This window comes from Bos indicus x Bos taurus, chromosome 1, assembly GCF_003369695.1.
Source record: "Bos indicus x Bos taurus breed Angus x Brahman F1 hybrid chromosome 1, Bos_hybrid_MaternalHap_v2.0, whole genome shotgun sequence".
Classification (NCBI taxonomy): Eukaryota; Metazoa; Chordata; class Mammalia; order Artiodactyla; family Bovidae; genus Bos; species Bos indicus x Bos taurus.
In genome coordinates, this window is record NC_040076.1 from 67,133,969 (window position 1) to 67,146,360 (window position 12,392).

Below are 12,392 nucleotides of genomic sequence, written 5' to 3' on the forward strand. Positions count from 1 at the left end.
GGGCTTCCCTGATGGTCCGGTGGTTGAGACTCGGCCTGCCAGTGCAGGGGACACGGGTTCAATCCCTGGTCAGGGGAGAGTCCACACGCCATACAGCAACTAAGCCAGTGCGCTGCAACTACTGAAGCCTGCTTGCCTAGAGACTGTGCTCTGCGACAAGAGAAACCACCACGATGAGAAGCCCCAGCACTGCAATGAATACCAGCCTGCACTCACTGAACTAGAGAAAGTCTTAAAAACAAATAAACAAACCAGAAAACAGGAGTGATGGTTATCTACCGAGATCGTGGTGAAGACAGCAGAGATTATGTCCTTGGAGTTCATAAAACAGTTGGGGGCCCAGTTACTACTCAGTAACTGATATCACGTCTCTTTTTTCACTTGACTACCCAGACACAGTAGGTTTCTTCCCCACTATTCTCTGATTTCTTCTTCCTCTCTCACCTTTACATTTTCTTCACTCATCCTAATTTTCCTCTCCTAAGAGAAGCTCCACTCTCACTCCTCCAGAGAGGCTCCTTTTGCTCCCCCCACCTCCATTCTGTTTGTAGTGGGGGATTCTCAATCCTCTCTCACATTCTCATGATGCCTGTTTGTGCTTCCACTGGAGCACTTATTCTGTGGGACCTGTCATTAGTGCTTTTGTAGGGACCTTCTCCCTTGCTCTAGTGTAAACGTCTTCTTGCTCATCTCTAGGAATCTCCCAGTGGCTGGCACTCTGCACATTGGAGTGGACAACACCTGAGATGTGTGTCCAGCAGGTGAGCCAATCTCCCGGCCCTTTCTCTGAGGCATGTCCACGAACACTTTGTGCAGTGTGACTCCTTGTCCCTGCTGTCCCCTCCAGACAGTATTGATAGCACTAGGTATAAGTCGCTGGCCCAAGCTGGGCTGATCAGAATGTTTGGTCCTGGGAGCTGGAAGCAGAGGGGACCTTTATGTTGGTCTGCCCCAGCATTGTCCCACCTCTGTTATGACTTGAATTTCATGGGCTTCCCTGTAGCTCAGCTGGTAAAGAATCTGCCTGCAATGCAGGAGATCCTGATTTAATTCTTGGGTCGGGAAGATCTCCTGGAGAAGGGATAGACTACACACTCCAGTACTGTTGGGCTTCCCTAGTTGCTCAGTCAGTAAAGAAACTGCCTGCAATACAGAAGGCCTAGGTTCAATCCCTGGGTTGGGAAGATCTCCTGGAGGAGGGCATGGCAATGCACCCCAGTATTCTTGCCTAGAGAATCCCATGGACAGAGGAGCCTGGCGGGCTACAGTCCGTGGGGGTCTCAAGAGTCGGACACAACTTAGTGACTAAACCACCATCATGTGCGTCCCCACTCCCCCGCCTGCAAATAATGTTGAAGTCCTAATCCCCAAGACCTGTGAACGTGACCTTATTTGAAAATAGAGTCTATGCAGATGATTAAGATGAGACCCATTGGTATGGGCCCTAATCTAAAACACTAGTGTCCTTATAAGAGGAGGAAATCAAGACACAGAGACAGATACATACAAAGGAAAGATTTGAAGACAGAAGAGAACCTACATCTACAAATCAAGGAATGTCTAAGGTTACCAAAAGTGAGGAGGGAAGCCTGGAAGAGATTCTCCATCCCAGCCCACGAAGGAACCACCCTGCCCACATCTTGACTTCAGATTCTACACTCTAGAGCTGACACAATTCATTTCCATCCTAAGCTACCCAGTCTGCAGGACTTTGTTACAGCAGCCCTAGAAAATTAACACACACTCCTTTGGTTGAACTTCTCCTCCTGTCTCAAGCATATGGTTCAAGAAGAATGTGTCTCCTCTCGTCCTCTCTTGCTGCGGTTGTTGTCATAATCGTCACCATCATTGTCGTCATTGCTGACACATAGAGTCTTACCATGTGGTAGGCATTATTCTAAGCACTCTGAATTTAATCTTAGTAGCAATCTATGAGATGGATCCTATCATAATTCCTATTTTACAGACAAAGAAACTGAGGCATAGAGAGGTTGATTACAAAGAGTTACACAGCTAATAAGTAACAGAGCCAGGATTTAAACCCAGGCAGTCTTACTCCAAAGTCTATGCTTTCTCCTCTACCCTTATCTAGTGACCCTCTCACCCAACCCACGAATGGAGTCATGCCCCAAGCTGGATCAATTCAAGTCCACTCTAAGAATTTTTCTTAAATTTGAATTTATGGAAACGAGCCGATCTTCTCAGGTGGCAGATTAAACAGGTGTCACTAGTGTCCTTTGACATGTGGATACTAGGTAGAGTCGATCCACCTTAAGAAAAGGGTGCTCACAGGCAGAGTTGGGAAATGGAGAGAGAAATGACATCCAGTCTCTGTAACCTCCTTTCCAGGAGGCCTCACACAAGCCCTCCCTTCCCAAAGCTTGTTTATCAAAGCCTATAAGTGACATTTTTGCCGAGGTTAGTTATGTTGGGTGTCCATCATTTGCAGGCAAAAGATTTCTCACCAGCATACCTGCAAACTGGAAACTGGGACCAAAAGACTCCCTTCCCCTGGGGGATGGTCTCTTGAGTGGTGTCAATAAGAAGAAACCTTGGTTCCTGTGAGGCAGGCATCTTCTGCACGTGACTGAGTACCAGAGAGAGCTGGAGTCTGCAGGGGAGATGGAGAGGCAGATGCTAAAAGAGGCAGAGAAGGCATTGTCAGAAAACACCATGGAGTCCTGAGAGTTTTCTAGGTCTGAGGCTTGGCTGCATTCCTGCCCATGAGTTCTGTGAGATCCCACCCGTAGCTATGTCATCAAATCCCATTTTCAGTTTAAACTGGCACATGTTGTTTCCACTAGGTTTTATGCAAAGAATCATAAATAATTCACATGCAGTTGGGACTTGATACTGTTGACTATAATAGAAAGTTTCCAAGTGAAGTGATGGTAGCATAAGGACTATTCCTGAGGAATTATTGCCCTGGAGGCTGTATGTAGGAGAGATTATTTGGGGGAACATGGATGGGAAGCAGCAGGGATAATAAAGAGGGATGTTCCTGCAAAAGGCCAGTCTGAGAGGTGTGTAGAGCCTGAATGACTGGAGAGAGATGTGAGGGTTGCCGAGGCAAGGGATGTGGTTGAACTCAGCAACTGAGAACATGGGGCAGTAAGGGAGATGGATTTGTCAAGGAAGACTGGGGATTTGAGACTGGTTTCAAGAAGGGAGGAGGACTCCACAAATGGAAGGAGGGCAGGCAGGAGAGAAGCTGAGTGGCTCTCACACATCAGCCCTGAGCCAAAGTACCAGTGACAGAGCTAATTAGAGCAACTAAACAGAAAAGAAGCACGTCCTGGTGTTCAGGAGAGTAGCTGGCTGTAGAGCAGAGACTGCAAGGAGGCTGAAGGAGAGCACAGAGGAAGAAAAGGCAGTGGGCGCCTGACAGGAAGTGAGAGAATGAAAATAGGGAGAGAGCACTCAAGAGGTATAGGGCAGACATGCAGCATGGGCAAAGCTGAGGAAACCGACAGTTTCCAGAAAGAAGGACAAGATCACAGGAAACCTGTAAGGGAGCCAGGAGTGGATAATGAGGGGAAAAGGCAGGTGGCAAGGCTTGCGGGAGAGGACAGGCTAGAAGTAATTCAGTGCCCCTGTGGTCTGCAGCTGGGTTTGCCTTCTCAACGGGTGGTGAGACTGATTTTGCAGCTAGGAAGATGTTTGGACAGCCTGCTTGAGTGAGGAAATGAAAGCTCCCGGAAGTAACCTGGATAGGCTGGTAACATGAGGAACCTGAGTCTGAACTACTCTGCTTGATAAAAGGGGAGGGTGAGAGCCTGGGGCTGTGGGTCAGGGGTCAAGGAAGATGTAAATAAGTAGTACCATCCAGGCTCTTGATTGTAAACAACAGAAACTGGATAATTTATGTAGAAAAAGAAACCATTGGAAGGCTTTTTGGTGGCTCACAGAATCCAGAAGTGTAATAGCTATTGATGCTCCATAACAAATCATCCCAAAAGTTAGAGGCTAAAAACCATGCACATTTATTATCTCCTAGTTTCTGTGGGTCAGACATTTGGGAGCAGTTCACCTGGAAGGTTCAGGCTTGTTAGTCAAGGCATCAGGTGGGGCTTCCATCATCTGAAATTTGACTGGGGCCAGGGAGCTGCTTTCAAGATGGCTTGCTTATTTGGATGTTGGCAGGAAGGCTCAATACTTCATTAGTTATTGATAGGAGGCTCTTATCCCCTGTACAGATTTATGAGTTTTTTCCACAAGACTGTCTGAATGTCCTTATGGCATTGGAGCTGGCCTCCCCCAGAGTGAGGGATCCAAGCAAGAGTGTCAGGAGGAAGCTGCAGTGCCTTTCATGACCTAGTCTCGAAAGTCATACACTGTCACTTCTACCATATTCTGTTCATAAGAAGAGAGTCACTAAGTCTGGCCCATCCTCAGAGGCAGGGGGAAGTGAGCCCCAGTTCTTGGAGAGAGGAGTATCGAAACTTTGTGGATGTGTTTTTAAACAATAACCATTATAGAACAGTTAGAGGATCAGACTTGAAAATCAGGCTGGAAGCCAGATACTCATCCAAGGTCACACCAAGGAACAACTGGTTAAGGGTGTGTGACCTGCTGCCCAAGCATGGGTCCTCCTCTTGTAAACATTCCCTGTGTTTATGTAGCATTTGCTCCAGAGACATAGTCACTCTGGCCTAAGCAGCTGATTGGCTGATTTGGATCACGTGCCCATACCCTGCCTGCCACACAGCCTTTCAGTTCAGTTCAGTTCAGTCGCTCAGTCGTGTTCGACTCTCTGCGACCCCATGAATTGCAGCTCGCCAGGCCTCCCTGTCCATCACCAACTCCCAGAGTTCACCCAGACTCACGTCCATTGAGTCAGTGATGCCATCCAGCCATCTCATCCTCTGTCGTCCCCTTTTCCTCCTGCCCCCAATCCCTCCCAGCATCAGAGTCTTTTCCAATGAGTCAACTCTTCACATGAGGTGGCCAAAGTACTGGAGTTTCAGCTTTAGCATCATTCCTTCCAAAGAAATCCCAGGGCCGATCTCCTTCAGAATGGACTGCTTGGATCTCCTTGCAGTCCAAAGGACTCTCAAGAGTCTTCTCCAACACCACAGTTCAAAAGCATCAATTCTTCGGTGCTCAGCTTTCTTCACAGTCCAACTCTCACATCCATACATGACCACAGGAAAAACCATAGCCTTGACTAGACGGACCTTTGTTGGCGAAGTAATGTCTCTACTTTTCAATATGCTATCTAGGTTGGACATAACTTTCCTTCCAAGGAGTAAGCATCTTTTAATTTCATGGCATCAGTCACCATCTGCGTGATTTTGGAGCCCAAAAAATAGTCTGACACTGTCTCCACTGTTTCCCCATCTATTTCCCATGAAGTGATGGGACCAGATGCCATGATCTTCGTTTTCTGAATGTTGAGCTTTAGCCCAACTTTTTCACTCTCCACTTTCACTTTCATCAAGAGGCTTTTTAGTTCCTCTTCACTTTCTGCCATAAGGGTGGTGTCATCTGCATATCTGAGGTTATTGATAGTTCTCCCGGCAATCTTGATTCCAGCTTGTGTTTCTTCCAGTCCAGGGTTTCTCATGATGTACTCTGCATATAAGTTAAATAAACAGGGTGACAATATACAGCCTTTTCCTATTTGGAACCAGTCTGTTGTTCCATGTCTAGTTCTAACTGTTGCTTCCTGACCTGCATACAGATTTCTCAAGAGGCAGGTCAGGTGGTCTGGAATTCCCATCTCTTTCAGAATTTCCCACAGTTTATTGTGATCCACACAGTCAAAGGCTTTGGCATAGTCAATAAAGCAGAAATAGATGTTTTTCTGGAATTCTCTTGCTGTTTCCATGATCCAGTGGATGTTGGCAATTTGATCTCTGGTTCCTCTGCCTTTTCTAAAACCAGCTTGAACATCAGGAATTTCACGGTTCACATATTGCTGAAGCCTGGCTTGGAGAATTTTGAGCATTACTTTACTAGCGTGTGAGATGAGTGCAATTGTGCTGTAGTTTGAGCATTCTTTGGCATTGTCTTTCTTTGGGATCAGAATGAAAACTGATCTTTTCTAGTCCTGTGGCCACTGCTGAGTTTTCCAAATTTGCTGGTATATTGAGTGCAGCACTTTCATAGCATCATCTTTCAGGATTTGAAATAGCTCAACTGGAATTCCATCACCTCCACTAGCTTTGGCCTATGAGGCTCCTCTAATATGAGGCAGAATCTTGACTCCCACCAAGACCTACATAGTTGCAGATCTTCCAAACACACACATCTCAGAAGACAATGCCTATCACAGAAGGACTCCTGTCTGATTCTCTAATGGGTATCCAATAATTCAATTCTGACACCAACTCTCGGATTTAACATGAACCCTGTAGGTTAAGGGCTCAGTCCCATAAGATTGCCCCACTTTGGATGCCAGCTAGAAATGGAGTCCCTGGGAGACCCACACTTCTGTCTGGCTGACTACATATTTGGGGGTTCCCACAATCACCTTCAGGCTTGATAATTCACTAGAATGACTCACAGGATGCAGGAAACACTTTACTTAGGTTTACTAGCTTATGATAAAGGATTCCACTCTGTTACAGTCTAATGGGCAAAGTATTTGTGAGGGCACAGAGCTTCCATGCTCTTCTCCACAGGCATCATCCTCCCAGCACATCAATGTGTTCGCCAACTTGGAAATCTTATTGTTCAAGAGTTTTTATATCTCAGTCTCCAGCTCACTCGGAGAAGGCAATGGCAACCCACTCCATTACTCTTGCCTGGAAAATCCCATGGGCGGAGGAGCCTGGTGGGCTGCAGTCCATGGGGTTGCGAAGAGTCAGACATGACTGAGCGACTTCACTTTCACTTTTCACTTTCCTGCATTGGAGTAGGAAATGGCAACCCACTCCAGTGTTCTTGCCTGGAGAATTCCAGGGACAGGGGAGCCTGGCGGGCTGCTGTCTATGGGGTCGCACAGAGTCGGACGTGACTGAAGCGACTTAACAGCAGCAGCAGCAGCTCCAGCTCACTACCTCTCCCTGGAGGTTTGGGTTAGGGGTGGTAATTTCCCACTCTGTAATCAGGTGTTTGGTCTTTCTACTGATGAAAGTGAAAGTGTTAGTTGCTCAGTCGTGTCCAACTCTTTGTGACCCCATGGATTGTAGCCTGCCAGGCTCCTCTGTCCATGGGATTCTCTGGGCAATAATACTGGAGTGGATTGCCATTCCTTTCTCCAGGGAATCTTCTCTACCCAGGGATTGAATCAGGTCTCCTGCATTGCAGGCAGATTCTTTACCATCTGAGCTACCAGAGAAGCCCTTTTCTACTGATGTGCGTGTGTGCTAAGTCATTTAAGTCGTATCTGACTCTGTGACCCCATGGACTGTAGCTTGCCAGGCTCCTCTGTCCATGGGATTTTCCAGGTAATAATACTGGAGTGGGTTGCCATGCCCTTCTCCAGGGGATCTTCCTGACCCAGGGATTGAACCCATGTCTCTTATGTCTCCTGTATTGGCAGGAGAGTTCTTTACCACTAGTGACACCTGGGAAGCCCTTTTACTGATGGGTTCTGTTCTATTCAGAAGCTTTCTAGGGGCCCCATCCTGAGTCACTCATTAGCATAAACTCTCGTGGGGTCCACAGAGGCTCTTATGGATGACAAAAGGCACTTCTGTCACCACTCAGGGAATTCTAAGAGTTTCAGGAGCTCTGTGCCAGAAACCCAAGACAGGTGATGCACAATGTGGGTGTGGGCAGGGGGTCTGAGAAGCCTTAGCCAGCAAGGAGCTCCGTGGGATGGAGTGTGCAGTGAGCTTTTATTATATATTCCAATTTAGGTCATTTGCCATTTGTGGTATTGCCTCGTAGTTGCATGATAATGTAACGCTCCTTCATAATCAATAAATCCTTCAGTAAAACTCTGCTGTATCCTTGTGCTTGTGCTTGCCTTGGAGAATCAAAGGCAAGGGTGGCTGCATCATGTTTGTGTCAGCACCGGGGGGAGAGAAACCAAAGTGAAGTTTACATGCTGCAGTGGAAGCCAGATACCAGAGCTCTCATCCTGGAAGCCCATCCGGGATGGTTCCAGGGACTCTCCAGAGGTGCATGGTGGAGGAAGGTTTTGGGCAAGGTGTTGATTTGTAAGTGTAACTATCAACAGAAGAGTGAACCCACCAGGTAGAGGATGTGAGGACATCCTGGCTTTTGACACTTGGCTTTAGATACAAGCTTGGTCTTTAGTAAGGTGAACACTGTTGTTAAGGAAGAAAACAGATCATCTAAGGTCAACTCTGAATTTAGTTTTAGCAAGTCAATTTTTTTTTTAATGAGCTCAAGCCTGGGGCCCTGTAGTTGAAGCCAGTTAGAGGACTAAGTCCTGAGGAAAAAAAGAAGGTGAAAAACATGCAGAGACATCAGGGACACAGTCTAGGAGACCTGACCAGTACAAAGAAGTGCAAAGCACAACATCAGGCTGCTGTGGTTTCACACTGGGTTCAGGCCAGGGGGACATGGCTGGGTAGAGTGCTAGGGGCTTAGAGGGAACCCAGTCACACAGGGAAGATGACTGTTCTAAGTGAAGGCCCAGGGGTCGGCTTGGGGGGACCTCAGGTTTAAACATGCTGCTGGTTGGAGTTAGGACAGGCAGGAGGAAGGTGTGGGGGGTGAGACCATGGGAAGAACTGAGGATCAATGCCAGAGAGGACAAGCAGGAAGTACTCTTGCTAGCTTGAGGACTGGTCTTTTAACATGATACTTTTTTTTAACAAAATGTCAGAGGGAGGCCCTGCAATGAGCCTATGTTCAATCAATATCCAATAATGAGTTACTAGTTATTATTCAATAGCCAAGCACACTCTTTCCAGGCCTGCCACAGAAACAAGGGGCAGACCTCTAAGCTGTCCCTTCTATACTATATATATACTCTCTATACTTCTCTATAGAGAAGTACATACTCTAACCCAGATCTCTGAGGTTCTTTTTTGGTCTCCTCCACATCCTTGATGACACTTGTTTTTTGAGGGTTTGCTTGTAACCCTTGTGGCAGAAAGTGAAGAGGAACTAAAAAGCCTCCTGATGAAAGTGAAAGAGGAGAGTGAAAAAGTTGGCTTAAAGCTCAGAAAACGAAGATCATGGCATCTGGTCCCATCACTTCATGGCAAATAGATGGGGAAACAGTGGAAACGGTGTCAGACTTTATTTTGGGGGGCTCCAAAATCACTGTAGATGGTGACTGCAGCCATGAAATTAAAAGACGCTTACTCCTTGGAAGGAAAGTTATGACCAACCTAGAGAGCATATTCAAAAGCAGAGACATTACTTTGCCAACAAAGGCCCGTCTAGTCAAGGCTATGGTTTTTCCAGTGGTCATGTATGGAGGTGAGAGTTGGACTGTGAAGAAAGCTGAGCGCCGAAGAATTGATGCTTTTGAACTGTGGTGTTGGAGAAGACTCTTAAGAGTCCCTTGGACTGCAAGGAGATCCAACCAGTCCATTCTAAAGGAGATCAGTCCTGGGTGTTCATTGGAAGGAATGATGCTAAAGCTGAAACTTCAATACTTCGGCTACCTCATGTGAAGAGTTGACTCATTGGAAAAGACTCTGATGCTGGGAGGGATTGGGGGCAGGAGGAGAAGGGGACGACAGAGGATGAGATGGCTGGATGGCATCACCAACTCGATGGACATGAGTTTGAGTGAACTCTGGGAGTTGGTGATGGACAGGGAGGCCTGGCGTGCTGCAGTTCATGGGGTCGCAAAGAGTCGGACACGACTAAGCGACTGAACTGAACTGAACTCAATGGATGTGAGGTGGTTTTAGTTTGCATTTGCCTATTGATTGGTAATTTTGAGCATCTTTTCATATGCTTGTTGGCCATGTGTATATCTTCTTTGGAGAACTATTGAAGCTCTTTGCCCATTCTTAAATCAGGTTGGTTTTTGTTGTTACTGTTGAGGTGAAGGAGTTCTTTATACATTCTGGATATTTACCCCTGTCAAAAAATATCCAGACAGCTTTACTTGATATGAACATTTTATTGAGTGAGAAATAAACTGTTAAAGAACAGAGAGACCTCAGAAGCTTGTTTTCACCAGTTGCAGCTCAGTTTGTGAAGCATGAATGAGGAATACCTTGTTTTTAGTTGTGACTGGTTCTTAGAAATTCACGTTTCTTTTCATTGCATAAGCTTGTTTATTTGTAGCTAATTGGCTGGGAAGCCATAATACCACATTGACATGAAGAATGCTTAAGCTTTGTTTACGGTCAGAGTCAGTTTTTTGGGAAAATCAGGACACTTACACGTGACTATGAGCATTAGGTCTCTGGTTATATTCAAACTGTGGCCTCTGTTTTGGTTTACTTTAGTGCCTTTTATTGGATAAATCGTATATGATTTGCAAATATTTTCTCCCATTCTGTGGGTTGCCTTTTCACTCTGTTAGTTGTGACCTTTGATGCGTGGAAGTTTTTAATTTTGATGTAGTCCAATTTACCTATTTTTACTTTTGTTGTTTGTGCTTTTGGTTTCATATCCAAGAAATCATTGCTAAATCCAAAGTCATGAAGCTTTCCACCTATATTTTCTTCTAAAGCATTTTATAGTTTTGGCTCTTATATTCAGGTCTGTGACCCATTTGAGTTAATTCTTGTATATGGTTCAAGGTAAGGGTCCAACTTCAATCTTTTATGTGTAGATATCCAGTTTTCTCAACACCATTTGTTGAAAAGACTGTCCTCCACTTTAAACCATTTTAAAGTCTACAATTCAATGCTATTAAGTGCATTCATATTGTAGGGCAACCACTATCCATCTCCAAAGCCTTTTCATCAGTCCACTGAAATTCTGGGCTTCCCTGGTGGCTCAGTGGTGAAGAAATCTGCCTTCCCATGCTGAAGATGTGGGTTTGATCCCTGGGTCAGGAAGATACCCTGGAGAAGGAAAAAGCAATCCACTCCAATATTTTTGCCTGGGAAATCTCATGGATAGAGGAGCCTGATGAGCTATAGTCCATGAGGTTGCAAAGAGTCAGACTTGATTTAGTGATTGAGCACAGCACTGAAATTCAGTAACTATTCAACACTAAGACCTAGGTCCCCTCTCCTCTCATCTCCTGGAAGCTACTGTTCTACTTTCTGTCTCTATAAATTCATCACAGTCCATGTTCTTAAGGACCTCACTCCACATGGGAAATTGTGGGAGTACAGAGAAGGGACACTTAGGCCCAGACTGCTGGGTGTGTTGGTGGGAGAATGATGAGTGTCAGAAGAAGCTCTTGGAGGAGGGGTTACCCAATCTAGGTGGGTATCAGCCAAAATGGGGGGGTGCAGGTGGAGTGACATCTCTCAATGAGCAGAGGCAAATGCTTGTGAGCATGGGGTGTTCTGCTACGACTAGCTTCTCACCCAGGTGTAGGGATTACTAATGATCTCCCAGCTATCTCATCTTTAGACTTTGCCCCTCCTTCCATCATCCCTATGCAGTGCTGACTTCTTTTTCCCTCCATTTCATTTCTCCTCTTTTTTTTTAACCTGTGACTTCTTATTCAAATATAACTTAAGAATTGGATAACCTATGAAAGTGTGTGATGAAGTTTTACAAAGTGAACGTACCCAGGTAGGTACCCTGTACTCAGATGGAGTAACAGAACCCCAGAACCACAAGAAACCCCTTCCAGTGACTACCCACATCCTTCCCTCAAAGGTAACCACAATTCTGACTAATAACAAAACAGAACTTTTGCCTTTCTTGTAGCTCACATAAGTGGAATTATACAAAAGAATATACTCTTTTGTGTCTGGCTTCTTTGACTCAGCATTCCTTCTATTTCGTTCTGGCCAATTCTCATCCATACTTAAATGCCAGAAAATGGTCTTTGTGCTAGTCTACATCTCAGCCCAGATGATGGAGAGGAACTGGCTACACAAATATCAGATGGCGGTACAATTCACAATTCACAATAAACCTCAGGACGAGAAGTTTCTCTGGCTGGCCCCGTGGGGCTGCTGCTGGAGAATGGATGGTTTCCATTGAGGGCTGTAATGGAGGAGGGACAGCACTTGCCCTGCGCTATTCTCCTAATATTTCAAGGAGAGTGAAGCTTAGAATTGTTAAACATTCCCAGAAGGGACATAAATCTCATTTTAGCTTGTTTCAATTGCAGGATGAAATGGCTTGTTTTCTTGGCAATTTTTATTTTTCCCTCTCAGTCCCCTGCCCTCTGGTTCTCCGGCTCATAGGCGCATGGCTTCCTTCCTTCCTTCCTCTCCTGGACTCTTTCCCTTTTGGCAGTCACATCTCTGCAGAGTACAGCCCTCCTCTGGACCCAAGAGCTTTTAGCTAGTCTTGGACTCAGGAGATACAAGGGATTCTGAAGATTAGCTGATTCATTCTATCCTTCGTTTTTTGAACTTTTAAAAAATCAA